Genomic DNA, 16,268 nt, shown 5'->3' on the forward strand with positions numbered 1-16,268 from the left:
TTCTCCGGGAGAATCCGATTAGAGCGAGACTCGAGCAGAAACCATATGAGTTTGATAGTACCATGCCTAGTATACAGTCTCTGGGATATTAAATGGATGAGTGACTATAGCTAGACGGTAACTGAGGATAGATAGGTCAAATGGATTGGATTCCCCTGTATCGTCTGAGGATTACGACGTAATGGCCTAGTACGTTTACAATCGATGAGTCGAGTGAATTATTATGAAGATAATAATTCACTAAGCCAGAAGGAGTTATGAAATGTATGACTCATGGCTAGCTCGATATTGGGCATAGAGGGTCGTATACATATAATAGGCATTGCGATGAGTAGAGGTTCGGATATGAGATATCCGTTGGAGCCCCTATCTTATTGGATTAGGCCCCTGAATTATTGGATCCTATGGATGACATCCAATAAGAGCCAATGAGATATTATTGGATATAGATCCACTAATCTAAGAGGCTTGGGTAATTGGATGGAGATCCAATACTGAATAGGGCAGCTTCCATTATGGTTAAGTTGACATGAGACCTTTATAAATAGGGGGAAACCAAAGGTTAATATGCTAGAGCTTTTTTGGGTTACCTCTTTTATTCTCCTCCTCAGATACCAGGCTTCGAGTTTTGAAGAACATCGTTGTAGCCCTACTGTGTGGATCACCGCTAGAGAGGTGGATGCTTGATTTCCTTCACCCTCTTCTAAAGATCTACATGGATTCGAGGATATACGATCACCCTAAGTAACACAATCTTTCATATATGTAATTTTAAGTTTCATGGTTTTTGTGCACCAATCTTCGCACGTTGACGAACACATCATTGGAAAATTGAGGATTTTCTTTTTAATGTTCTTTTGTTGCTTATGTGATGTCACCCCTAGATTTCCCTACACTAGGTACCTGAATAGGCTCATGCTATAGAATGGTTGTAAGGAAATCTGGGGGCGACAATACATGTGCAATAGAAGAACAAAAAATAAAAATTCTTAAATTTCTTAGAAATTATGTTTATCGTCGTGCGAAGATTGGTGTGCAAAATCCACAAAACTGAAAACTACGTATGCGAAAGATTATGTTACCTATTGAGATCGTATATCCCTAAATCCTTGTAGATCTATATGAGAGAGTGAAGGAGGTCAAGCGTTCTCCTCTCTAGCGGTGATCTACACAATAGGACTACGATGATGCTCCTCAAATCTTCAGGCCTACGATCCGAGGAGGCGAAGGAGAGAGAAGAATAGGAGGTGACAACCACGAGAAGCTCTAGCCTTTGAACATTTGGTTCCCTTTTATTTATAGAGGTCCCCAATTAACTTAACCCTAATTGATCCTACTTTATTGGGTATTGGATCTTCATCCAACTACTCAAGCCTCCTAGATTAGTGGATCAATATCCAATAATCTCTCATTGGCTCTTATTAAATCTCATCCATAGGATCCAATAATTCATGAGCTTATTAGATATCCAATACGATATGGGCTCTGACGGATATCTCATATTCGAATCATACTCCTCGCAATGCCTACAATATGTGTATAACCCTCTAGGTCCAGTATCGAGCTGGCTGTGAGTCATACCTATTAGAACTCCTTCTAGCTCAATGAATTATTATCTTTATAATAATTCACTCGACTCATCGATTGCGGACGTTCTAGGCCACTACGCTGCAATCCCCAGATGATATAGGAAAATCTAATTCATTGGACATGTATGTCCTCAGTTACTATGTATCTATAGTCCCTTATCCATCTAATACCTTAGATACCGTATACCGGGCATAGTACTATCGGGCCCATACAGTTTCCACTCAAATCTCGCTCTAATTGGATTCTTCCGGAGAACTCTTTCTCTCTCAATCCGAAAGACACTAACCAGGGTTTATCTTAGTAAGAACATATAGGATATTCCTCTCATGACATCGAGAGTGAATGATCCTCTATCGACACTTAAGAGTCCTCTAAGGTTGGCTACAACTCCCGATGACCGGCTGTGCTAGATCTGAAACTTCCATACCTATAAGTCTGATATCAAAGAGTGGAGTACTCATATAGGACATTCTTGGTATCTCAAGTCTAAGGATCAGATACACCACTGAGACTACAAAATTTTTGTTTGACAATAAGGCATTATTAACCATCTAGCATTCCATGAGCGGATCAATCAGTGAACTCATTCTCCAATAAGCATATGCACTATAGCTCTAGTGTCTCCACATGAGTAGCTATGAAACCAACCGCCTCTATTATATGTACGGGTATATAGTATACTAATTTGTCTAGTTATCTCGATGTCCCTCTTGAGCAACCTATAATCGGGATTATTTAGGATCTATGTTTAAAGATGAATCAGTCTCATTATCGTGATCTCATCATGATCTGATTCTCATTGCATAGATCCATGGACATCATAATATATTCATGCAATAGGAAATATAAAGTGATAAAATATTAAATAATATAATAAGTAGAAAGAATGCATATCGTGTCACACGTGTCATCACTCATGTGATTGGCTTGTAGGGCACCTATGACCAACAATCTTTCACTTGGCCTAAAGCCAATCACACATGTGTCTGATCCCCATTAGACCTCTTTGACGCTAAAAAATAATATGAGATAACGACTTTATCAGTGGATCTGCAATGTTATCTTCGGATGGAACTCTTTCTACTACTACATATCCTCGGGTCACGATCTCTTTGATCAGGTGGAACCTCCTCAGAATATGCTTGGACTTTTGATGAGACTGAGTTCCTTTGCATGGTCAATCGCCCCATTATTATCGCAATATAAGAGAATCGGCTCCTCGTTGCCGGCACGACTCCTAGATTTATGATGAACTTCTTCATCCAGACTCCCTCCTTTGCTGCCTCCACTGTAGCAATGTATTCTGCCTCTATGGTTGAGTGAGAAGTAGTATCTTACTTGGAACTCTTCCAGCATACTGCTCCTCCATTCATGGCATACATATACCTCGAATTCGACTTACTATCATCAACATCGGATTGGAAACTCAAGTCTGTATAACCTTCAACCGTGAGGCTAACCCTAAAGTCTTATCATGGAAGAAATGGGAGAAATGGGGATGATAATGATCGCTTCGAGGGGATCGACCTCCTTGATCGCTTCGAAGGGATCGACCTCATTGATCACTTCGAGGGGATCGGCCCTCCTTGATCACTTCCAGGGGATCGGCCTCCTAGGGTTTTTCCAAAGACAGAATAATATTTTTCATAGATTAATGAAAAGAAGCATTTAAATCCCTATTTATAGAGTTCCACCCAAAGTTCATTAGGACTTGAACTCTAATAATAAATAAATATTAAATAAACCTCTACTTGACTCTAACTGAACCAAACCAACTCAATAAACAACTGGACTAAACAGACTCAATAAACATTATTCAAAAGCTCAGAAAAAGGGTCCTAACAGTTCCTCTCTCTTCAAATCAGTCTTATCCTCAAGGCTGAGCAACATCAATCTCGGGGAGCTTCTCTTTCAGCACTTTAGCCATAGACTATCTGTAACGCATCATAACCCGTTGATCAAGTAAGTATGGTCTCCACTTTTTGACAGTGTAAACAATAGGTCGATCTTTAAGTGTAGTAATCATTGCAAGAAATTCCTGGCCTTTATTATCATAAGTTAAAATTCGTCCATCAGCTTCGAATATATCACATCCTTCAATGTGGTGGGCTAATTGGGCTGCAAATTTCCTGTCCATAAAATTATTAGTGCTATCTATATCAATCAAAATAGTGACAGGTTGATGCTTCAAAGTTCCTTCGATTTTCATAATTTGTGGGTTAGTGTAGCCATCCAATGCATGCACTGTAAGTGTGATGGCTTCAATATCTTCATCAGTTTTCATACCTTTATGATCGAAGTCTAACTCTTTTACTTCTGGTTCCTCTCTAATTGGCTCAATCATCAGAAGTTGCCCTTGTTTACATCGGTGTTCCATGCTCCACTTTTCATCATAATGCAAACCCTTTGCTGATATTTCCTTAAGTTCTTCTTGGGTTAGTCTTCGGGTGTCAAGGCTTTGGTTGGGAATAGATAGGGCTGGTAGCTTACTGATCATCTGGTTATTGTCACTTTTGTTTCCATGATTTTCCCTATTAATTTTTTTCTCATGTAGATGTGCGAATGAGATCACAGCTATCATAGTGCGAGGTTGACGAGCCTTAACTTCACACTGGATCTCTGGAATAAGACCTTCAATAAATGTATCCAGAAGTTATCGTTCCGACCAATCTCTAGCTTGATTTGATAATCTTTCAAACCTACTCTGATATTCCAACACTGTAGAAGTCTGACAAATTTTTTAGAGCTATCTATCCACCTTCATGTATGAGTAGATTGTGTCACAATCTTAGGGCCCTTTTCTAGTATTTCCAGATCTGTGCAATGTAGAACTTAAGCTCCCACCTTGTTGAAATTTACTAAAGCTCCCTAGTAAGTCCTTTTTGAAATCATTAAATACTTCTTGTAACCAGTTCTCAATTCTAATTTCCAATGCTTCCATTTGCGCTTTCACTGAGTTATCAGTGGCCATTTCGTAAGACTGCAAATCTGTAATCTCAACTCCTATTTTTGGTGTTGGTCAAGGGCATCAATCACTGCCCTATTCGGTGTTGCTGTTGTGACGCAGTCGGTGGCAACACTATAAGAATGAAGGGTTGCTGCAAGGATGCGGGGATGTAGTTGCGGTCGTCGCGTGGGAGGCAGCGATGCTTGTTGCGGTCGCTGCGTAGAGGGATCGCTGTTGCTGAGGGCTTGGATGCAGCGAGGTTGTGACTGTTGTGACCCAAGTAAGCAATCGCCGAGCAATCGTGTTGAGGCTACGATGATGGCAACCGACAACTGCAGCAGCGGAGGCAAAACAAGAGGGAGGTGGCATTGAAGCGATCGGGGTTGAGGTTGCAATGGTGGAAACCGGCGGCTGCGGCAACGATGCAGAGCAAGGGGGCTACAGCAATGGTGCATATCGAGGGGGTTGAGGTGAAGGTTATGGTGGCTGGCAGCAGCAGTCATTGCTGGCCGGAGCGCAGCGGTGGCGGTGGAGAAGGAGGCAGCGAGGGTCGTGGCAGGCTGGGCGACGAGTGGCGTCGTCGCTGGCTAGGCAGCAGTGGTGACGGTGGTGGCAACCGGCGTTCGCAGCAGCAAGGGGACCCGCGACTGCGACGGTGGTAACTACCCTATTTCGGTCACCACGGATGCAGAGTAAGGGGGAGTAGCGGCTGGGAAGCGAGCGGGAGCAGCGGTTGGGAGGCAAGCGACGGTCGTCGCACGGGGGAGTAGCAGTTGGAAGGCGACGGCGACAGCGCTCGAGGTGACGACGGCGGCTAGAAACAAGGGCAGCAGATGTGAGTTGCCCGTGATTGCCCTATTTTGGTTACAAAAGATGCAGAGCAAGGGGGATCGGCTGCTGGGAGGCATGCGACGGTCGTCGCACGATGGCTCGTAGCGGTGATGGGTCGGTTGGGCGACGACGGAGCTAGAGGGGAAGAGGATTGCTAGAGGCGGCGCGGCTGGTGGAGGCGCGGCTGCGATCGACGAGGGGCTGCGACAACAGAGGAACTCTGTTTCTACAACCGTTGCAACGAGGGGCTGCCACCCAACGGGGGGGCACGACTAGGGTTACGACTGGGAGGCGATGGAGAGACAACTGTGGTGGCGCGACTGTGAGCAGCGTCACCAACGATCGCCGAGGAGGAGAGGTTGAGCGGCTGCGCTACGACGCAAGGGGAGGCGGGTGGCGGTAGTAGGGCTGGGATGGACGCTGGCAGCGTCGTCTCCTGGCTGGGGAACAGCAGTGATGGTGGTCGTTGGCCGGGAAGTGGGGCGATGGTGGGCGCTGGCCGGAGAGCAGCAGCGGTGGGTGGGCTGGCCGGAAGCAGGGGACGCAGGGGTGGCTACAGCTTCTTCTTCCTCTCATGTAGCGAGGAGGTCGAGCGATGGTCGAAGGTCACTGGCCGGGGAAACAGCGACAACGGTAAAGCTACGGCGGGCTACGCCAAGGATCGTTACTCTGATACCAATTGATAAGACCCTAAAGTCTTATCGTGGAAGAAAGGGGAGAAATGGGGATGATAATGATCGCTTAGAGAGGATCGGCCTCCTTGATCGCTTCGAGGGGATCGACCCTCCTTGATCACTTCGAGGGGATCGGCCTTCCTTGATCACTTCGAGGGGATCGGCCTCCTAGGGTTTGTCCAAAGACAGAATAGTATTTTTCATAGATTAATGAAAAGAAGCAGTTACATCCCTATTTATAGAGTTCCACCTAAAGTTCATCAGGACTTGAACTCTAATAATAAATCAATATTAAATAAACATCTACTTGACTCTAACTGAACCAAACCAACTCAATAAACAACTGGACTAAACAGACTCAATAAACATTATTCAAAAGCTCAAAAAAAGGGTCCTAATAATACATTTATCTCATTTCCTCTCTGACACACTTACATTCATGATATGTAGAGCAGTGTCTAGCAAAAACAAACTATTATGCAATGTTCCTCTCGTGATGATCTCATCATCTAATATTATTGAATAATAATTATTTTTAAAAACTAGTTTATATCCACTAACTGTCAAACATGAAATGAAAATAATATTTTTTTTTATAATAGAAGAAGCAAAATAACATGCATCTAATGTAATAATGGCTCCACCAAGCAGATGTAGGGTGACCTCGCCAACAGCTACTGTAGCAACTTTTACTCCATTACATATCTTGAGGTCCATCTCTCCTGTCACCAATCTTCTAGGTTTTGCTAGAACCTATAACGAATTATAAATATGATAAGCACTACCGATATCAAATACCCATGTGTTATCATAAGAGTCTGACAAATAGAGACTGATCATGAATGTACCTGAAGCTTCTCCAAGCTTCTATTTCACCCTTTCTACATGGTACTTTTTACAGTTCCTCTTTCAGTGCTCATATTTGCTGCAATGGATATACTGGCCTTTATCCATTTCCAGGTCCTTTTTAGCAAACTTTTATTTACCCGATCTACCCTTGCCCTTGCCCTTCTTAAGGGACTTTTCTGCTTTCCTTTTTTTGTCTCGCTAGTATAGAGAATTGGCTTCTCTTTCTTAATAGTACTCTCTGCCTCCCTCAACATATTAAGGAGCTTATGAAGAGTCATCTCAAGTTTGTTCATATTAAAATTTATTATGAACTGTGAAAAGAAATTTGGTAGAGACTAAAACATAAGATCCACATACAAGTTATCCTCTAGGATCATTCCCAAGCCTATAAGTTTCTCTATCCACTCAATCATCTTTAGGACATGATTCTGAACCGATATCCCCTCAGTCATCCTAACGCGGAAGAGGCTCTTAGATATCTTATATCGTTGAGTCCTTCCCTATTCCTCAAATAGTTTGCAGACAGAGTTCACCCGGTTCCTCAAGGACCATGGGATAATATCCCAATTGACACCTCCTTATACATCTCAGCTCAATGGTGTATCTGAGAGGAATCGTACATTATTAGATATGGTACGATATATGATAAGTTTCGCTGACCTACCCATCATATTCTAGTGATACACCTAGAGACCGTAGCTTATCTTCTGAATAGAGTTCCAACTAAATTGACAGTTTCTACACCATATGAGATATGGAAGGGAAAAAAAACCCGATCTTATGGTTGTTAAGATTTGGGCTACCCTGCCCACTTTAAAAGACATAACCCCGATAAGTTAGAATCGAGGATGGAGCGGTGCAAGTTCGTGGAATATCCTAAGGAAACTTGTGAGTATTATTTCTATCATCTCAATGACCAAAAGAGAGTGGTGTTCCTCGAGAAGAATCACATTATTGGTGGAAACAATGGGAGCATGATAGAGTTGAGCGAGATTGGAGAACCTAACTCAATCACCACTCCACAACCTGAGTCTGTTCAGGTACCTAGTGTTGGGAAATCATGGGGGGCGACATCATATGCGCAGCGGAAGAACAAGAAAACAAAAATCCCCAATTCCCAAAAAGATGTTCGTCATCGTGCGAAGATTGGTGCACAAAAATCCGCAAAACATAAAACTGCGTATAGAGATTGTGTTACCTAGGGAGATCGTATATCCCTGTTTCCTTGCAGATCCTTAGGAGAGGGTGAAGGAGGTCAAGCGTCCTCCTCTCTAGCGGTGATCCACACAGCAGGGTTGCGACGACGCTCCTCAAAACTCCAAGCCTACTCTGAGGTGGAGAGGGAGAGGAGAATAGGAAAGGCAAGCAAAGACTCTAGCCTATGAGGCTGTGAATCCCTCCTATTTATAGAGATCCCGTGTCAAACCCTAATGGGTCCTTCCCTAGTGGGTATTGGATCTGCATCCAATAAGACAAGGGCTCCGTCGGATATCTCATATCCGAACCTCTACTCATCGCAATGCCTACCATATGTGTGTGACCCTCTAGGCCCAATATCGAGCTGGTCGTGAGTCATACCTGTCAAAACTCCTTCTAACTCGGTGAATTATTATCTCTGTAATAATTCACTCGACTCATCGACTATGGACGTACTAGGCCACTACGCCGTAGTCCCCAAACGATACAGGGGAATCCAATCCATTGGACCTGTCTGTCCTCAGTTACCATGTACCTATAGTCCCTCATCCATCTAATATCCCAGAGACCGTATATCGAGCATGGTGCTGTCAGACCCATACGGTTTCTACTCAAGTCTCGCTCTAATCAGATTCTCCCGGAGAACTCTTTCTCTCTCAACCCGAATGACCCTGGCCAGGGATTTGTCTAAGCAAGAACACATGGGATATTCCTCTCATGACGCCGAGAGTGGATGATCCTCTGTCGACACTCAATAGCCCTCGTAAGGTCGACTACCACTCCCAATGACCAGCTGTACTAGATCTGGGACAACCAAACCTATAAGTCTAGTATCAAAGAGTGGAGCACTCATACAGGACATCCTTGGTGTCTCAAGTCTAAGGACCAGATACACCACTAGGACTACGGAATCGCTGTCTGACAATAAGGCATCATCAACCATCCAGCATTTCGTAAGCGGATCAATCAGTGAACTCATTCTCCAATGAGCACCTGTATTGTATCCCTAGTGTCCCTACACGAGCAGCTATGAGACCAGCTGCATCCATCATATGGACGGGTATACAGCACACCAGTCTATCCGGTTATCACGATGTCCCTCTCGAGTAACCTATGACCGGGATTATTTAGGATATGTGTTTAAAGGTGAATCGATCTTATTATCGTGATCTCATCACGATCCGATTCCCATTGCACAAATCCAAGGACATCACAATATATATATATATATATATATATATATATATATATATATATATATATATATATATATATATATATATATATATATATATATATATATATATATATATGTATTTATGCAATAGTTATAAAGTGATATACGCCAAAATATAATAAGTAAAAAGATTCTGTATCAAGTCACACGTGCCATCACTCACGTGATTGGCTTGCTGGGCACCTATGACTAGCATCTAGCACACAAGTTCCAACTTTATGTAGGTCGGGCAGAGTATCCCATCCTCCTGAGAGGATGTTGAGGATATTGATCCTCAGACCAACGAGGTGGCTATTATGCGTATAGACTCCGGGAAGTGGCAAGAAGCCATGAATTCGGAGATTGATTTTATATACTCTAACAAGGTTTGGAACCTAGTTGATACACCTGAGTGTCTTGTACCCATCGGTTGTAGATGGAAAGGTAGAGACATATAAAGTAAAACTAGTGGCTTAAGGGTATCGTCAAAAGCAAGATGTTGACTATAACGAAACCTTGTCACCCGTAGCCATGCTATAATCCATCCGAATTCTATTGGCAATTGCAGCACACTATGATTATGAGATCTGGCAGATGGATGTGAAAATCACGTTCCTCAAAGGCAATCTCGAGGAGGAGGTATATATGATACAGCTCAAGGGATTCGTATCCAAGGACTACTTAGATAAGGTGTGTAGGTTGTTTATGTCTATTTATTGACTAAAGTAAGCTTCCCGAAGTTGAAACATAAGATTTGATGAGGCAATCTTTTAACTTCGTTAAGAACGAAGATGAGCCTTGTGTGTACAAGAAGTTAAGCGAGAGCACTATCACCTTCTTGGTGTTATATATGAATGACATCCTGATCATTGGGAATGATGTACGAATAATATCTACAGTAAAGGCTTGGTTATCTAGACACTTCTCCATGAAGAACTTAGGGAAAGCATCCTATACCTTAGGGATTTGGATCTATAGAGATAGATCCAAGAGAATGCTTGGTTTATCCTAGTCTAGGTACATAAACACCATTGCAAAAGGTTTGACATGGAAAATTTCAAGAGAGGTCTCATACCGATAAGATATGAGATATCACTTTCTAGGAGTATATCCCCAAAGACTCATGAAGAAAGGGCAAACATAGATAGGATACTATATACCTCAGTAATAGGGTATATCATTTATGACATGCTTTGTACCAGGCCTGATATAGAGTATGTTTTGAGTATCATGAGCAGGTATCAGGTGGATCTAGGCTTGAAGCACTGGAAAGCAGTAAAGTATATCCTTAAATACTTGAGAATGACTAAGAATCTTTTACTAGTATATGAAGGTAGTAGCCTCAAGGTTGAAGGCTACATGAACTCAAGTTTCCAATCCGATGTCGATGATAGCAAGTCGAATTTGGGATATATGTACACCTTGAATGGAGGAGCAATATGTTAGAAGAGTTCCAAGCAAGATACTATTGATGACTCGACCACAGAGGCGGAGTACATTGCTGCAGTAGAGGCAACAAAGGAGGGAGTCTGGATAAAAAAAGTTTATCATAGATCTAGGAGTCGTATCGGGTAACGAGGAGTCGATTCCCTTATATTGCGATAATAATGGAGCGATTGCACAAAAGTTATATATGCTGGAATATCTTGGGAGGTGACATCACATGCGTAGTGGAAGGACATAAAATAAAATCCTCAATTCCAAAATATATGTTCATCGTCATGCGAATATTGGTGCGCAAAAATCACGAAATAGAAAACCACATGTGAGATAGATTGTGTTACCTAGGGAGATCGTATATCATTGAATCCTTGTAGATCTCTAGGAGAGGATGAATGAGGTCAAGCACCCTCCTCTCTAGCGGTGATCCACATAGTAGGGCTACGATGATGCTCCTCAAAACTCCAGGCCTGCTCTAAGGTGGAGAGGGGGAGGAGAATATGAGAGGAAGCAAAAAAACTCTAGTTTATAAACTATTAAATCCCTCCTATTTATAGAGGTCCCATATTAATTTATCCCTAATGGATCCTCCCCTATTAGGTATTGGATCTTCATCCAACTACACAAACCTCTTAGATTACTAGATCTCTATCTAATAATCTCTCTTGGGCTCTTATTGGATCTCACCATAGGATCCAATAATTTATGGGCTTCGACGAATATCTCATATCCGAACCTCTACTCATCGCAATGCCTACCATATGTATGTGACCCTCTATACCCAATATCGAACTGACCATATGTTATACCTATCAGAAATCCTTCTAGCTCAATAAATTATTATCTCTATAATAATTCACTCGACTCATCGACTGTGGATGTACTATGGCACTACGTTGTAGTCCCCAGATGATACAAGGGAATCCAATCCATTGGACCTATCTGTTCTCAGTTACTATGTACATATAGTCCCTTATCCATCTAATATCCCAGAGACCGTATATCGGGTATGGTGCTGTCAAACCCATATGGTTTCTACTCAAGTCTCACTCTAATCGGATTCTCTCGGACAACTCTTTCTCTCTCAATCTGAATGACCTTGGCTAGGGAATTGTCTGAACAAGAACACATGAGACATTCCTCTCATAACACCAGAGTGGATGATCCTTTATGACACTCAATAGCCCTTGTGAGGTTGACTATCACTCCCGATGACCGGTTGTGCTAGATTTAGGACATCCAAACCTATAAGTCCAGTATCAAAGAGTAGAGCACTCATACAAGACATCCTTGGTATCTCAAGTCTAAAGACCAAATACACCACTAAGACTACAGAATCCCTGTTTGACAATAAGGCATCATCAACCATTCAACATTTTGTAAGCAAATCAATCAATAAACTAATTCCCCAATGAGACTCGAGTAGAAATCGTTAGGGCCTAATAGTATTATGCTCGAAATATGATATCGGGGATATCAGATGTATAAGCGACTATAGATACATGGTAACTGAGGATAGACAATACTAAAGGATTGGATTCTTTTGTATCTTTTAGGGACTACAACGTAGTGGCCTAGTATGTCCACAATCGATGAGTTGAGTGAATTATTATGGAGATAATAATTCACTGAGTTAGAAGGTGTTATGACAGATATGACTTATGACCAGTTTGATATTAGGCTTAGAGGGTCATACACATATGATACGTGTTGTGACGAGTAGAGGTTCAGATATGAGATATCCGCTAGAGCCTCTATCTTATTGGATATTCAGTAAGCTCTTGAATTATTAGATCAAGATCCTATAAGAGCCAATGAGATATTATTTGGTAGAATACACTGATTTAAGAGGCTTGTGTAGTTGGATGGAGATCTAGTACCCAATAGGGCAAGATCCATTATGGTTAAGTTGATAATGGGCCTTTATAAATAGGAGAGAACCAATGGGTCATAAGCTAGACCCCTTTTGACTACCACATCCTATTCTCCTCTCCCCCTCTTCTCCTTAGTCGGCGATCCTTATTTGAGGCATGTGGACAATAAGAAGGGTCGACCCCTTCTTGATCCCATGGTGCACGTGAAGAGAAGGTTTATATGACGATTTGAGAAGCGTCTTCACAGCTCCTGCCATGTGGATATCGCTAGAGAGGAGGATAGTTGACATCCTTCATCCGCTTCCATAGATCAGCAGAACTTTAGGGATATACAATCTCTCTATGTAACATATCCCTTAACAAGAAGAGGTCAGCCCTTTTTGTTGTCCATATGCCCCAAACAAGGGGTTGCTTAATGAGGAGAAGAGGGGGAGAGGAGAATAGAAGATGATAGCTAAAAGGGGTCTAGCTTATGGCACTTTGGTTCCCTTCTATTTGCATATTATTATCATGTCATTTTCTTAATTTATATTGTTTATTATTATTATTATTATTATTATTATTATTATTATTATTATATATATATATATATATATATATATATATATATATATATATATAGTGATGTCTATGAATTTGTGCAATATGAATTGGATCGTGAGAAGATTATGGTAATGAGATTGATTCACCTTTACACATAAACTCTAAATAATATCGATCATAGATCACTCAGGAGGGACATCGAGATGACTAGATATATTGGTGTGTCATATACCCGTCCATACGATGGAGGCGACTAGTCTCATAATTGCTCATGTGGGGACACTAGGGATATTGCACAGGTGCTCATTGGAAAATGAGTTTACTAATTAATTCATTCATAGAATGCTAGATGGTTGATGATATCTTATTGTCAAACAACGATTTCGCTGTCCTAGTGGTATATTTGGTCCTTAGACTTAAGGCACCAAGGATGTCTTGTATAAGTACTCCACTTTTTGATATTGGACTTATATGTTTGGAAGTTTCAAATCTATCATAGCTGGTCATCGGGAGTGGCATTCAATCTTACGAGAGCTATTGAATGTCGATAGAGGATCATCTGCTCTCGATGTCATAAAAAAATTGTCTCATGTATTCTTACTTAGACAAATCCCTGGCCATTGTCAATCCGATTGAGAAAGAAAGAGTTCTTTAGGAGAATCCAATTAAAACGAGACTCGAATAGAAACCGTATGGGCCTGACAACACCAAGCCCGATATACGATCTCTGGGATATTAGATGGATGAAGGACTATAAATATATTATAACTGAGGATAGACATGTCCAATAGATTGGATTCTCCTATATTGTCTAGGGACTGCAGCGTAGTGACATTGTACGTCTGCAATCGATGAGTTGAGTGAATTATTATGGAGATAATAATTCACTAAGCCAGAAGAAATTCTAACATGTATGACTTACAACCGGCTTGATATTGGGCCTAGAGGGAGACACATATATGGTAGGTGTTACGACGAGTAAATGTTCGAATATGAGATATCTGTTAGAGCTCATATCTTATTGGATATCTAATAAGACCCTAAATTATTGAATCCTATGGATATGATCCAATAAAATTCAATAAGAGATTATTAAGTAGAGACCCACTAATCTAAGGAGCTTGGATAGTTGAATGGAGATCCAATATCCAATAGGGCAAGATCTATTAGGGTTAAATTGATAGAGGGGCCTCTATAAATAGAAGGGAACCAAAGGGTTATAGGTTGGGCCTTCTTGGCTGCCACCTCTTATTCTCCTCTCCCCTTCTCCTCCTCAGCTAATAGGTATGGAGATTTAGATAGCGATTTGAGGAGCGTCTTCGTAGCTCCTATCGTGTGGATCATCGTTAGAGAGGAGAACACTTGACTTCCTTCATCCTCTCACACAGATCTATAGGATTTCAGGGATATATGATCTCCGTAAGTAACACAACTATCTCTTACGTGGTTTTTAGTTTTGTGAGTTTTTGCGCATCAATCTTCGCACGATGATGAAACTTTTTTTGTGAAAATATGATATTTTTATTTTTTATTTTTCCACTGCACATTTGATATCGCCTCTATCCCTATAAGCCAGTTATCGGTAGTAATAATCAACATTTCGAGGGTAATTGAGTGTTGATAGAGGATCATTCACCCTCAGTGTCATGAGAGGAATATCTTAGGTATTCTCGCTCAGACAACTCTTTAGCCAGGGTCATTTGAATTGAGAGAGAAAGGAGTTCTCCAGGAAAATCTGATTAGAGCGAGACTCGAGTAGATTTTGTATAGGCTTAATAACACCATTCCCAATATATGGTCAATGAGATATTAGATATATGAGGGATTATAGATGCATGGTAACTAAGGATAGATAAATCCAATAGATTGGATTCCCTTGTATCATTTGAGGACTATAGCGTAGTGACATAATACATCCGTAGTCGATGAGTCAAGTGAATTATTATGAAGATAATAATTTACTGAATCAGAAGGAGTTCTGATAGGTATGATTAATGACCAGCTCAGTATTGAGCCTAGAGGGTCACATATATATGGTAGGTATTGCAACGAGTAGAGGTTTAGATACGAGATATCTACGGACCCCTTATCTTTTTGGATATCCAATAAGCCCTTGAATTATTGATGTTTAATTCTTTAAATTAGTAATTTTTCTCACCTTTGTGAGCTTTACAAAACTTTCTCAATCGATGAGCAGCTCATCCCACCTTGCACAGTCTTGTTCTTTACTAAGCGCTCTGCTTGCCTTGAGCACTATTAAGTTTGATTGTCAACATCAAGCCGTAGCTCAAACTTAGTCATGCCAACCTTTGTATGATATACATTCTTCATAGCTTGCTTGTCCTCGTGATGTCTCTAGTATGAAGGTTTGGCCATTCCTTTGAATGTCAATCTCTGATGCCCGTTAACGCTTGTCTCTCCCAAATGGTCGAGTGTGCTGGCTGCCCTTAATGTAGCCCTACTAGGTCCCCCATGTTTGCATATCAAGTGTTTCTAAGTGTACTTATCCCACTCTAATACCAATTGTCACAAGCTTAGCTGGTTTTGCTGAAGTCATGTGACACCCTTGCGTGTTCATTCGCAAAGGGTTAACCTCCCCAAAACCTTCTTTGGTTCGTTAAGTATCTACAAAAGAGAAGACATGTTAGAGAAAATGTTTCACTCGGGATCCACAAGCAACCACTTTAGTAAACACATGATAGCCAATGCAAATTATAAATATAGACTTCGCAAGTTCTGAATGATTGTATGACAAAGGGTACAAATTGGTCCACCACATGTTAAACAAAATGAGGATGCCAAGTCTATGGCCAGCCCTCTATATATTGTGTACAGCATGAACAAAATTAAAAGACATGAATATATATGTGTATTACACCAAACATCTCATTTATAACTTTGTTCGTGATAGTATGGTTAGGAGAGAAGTGGTGGGCTTGTTTGGGAGTTTATAGTTGAGAAAATTATGCTTGAACTTTTTGGCTAACTACCCAAAGGAGGAGATTGACTCAGGGAGGAGCTTGACAAACCATTCAGGGAGGAGGTTGTAGAGAAAGTCAAACACATAAGGGAGTTTGTATTCCCATATGGTGTCATTTGTGAACTAA

The sequence above is a fragment of the Musa acuminata genome, chromosome BXJ3-4 (assembly GCF_036884655.1).
Source record: "Musa acuminata AAA Group cultivar baxijiao chromosome BXJ3-4, Cavendish_Baxijiao_AAA, whole genome shotgun sequence".
NCBI lineage: Eukaryota > Viridiplantae > Streptophyta > Magnoliopsida > Zingiberales > Musaceae > Musa > Musa acuminata.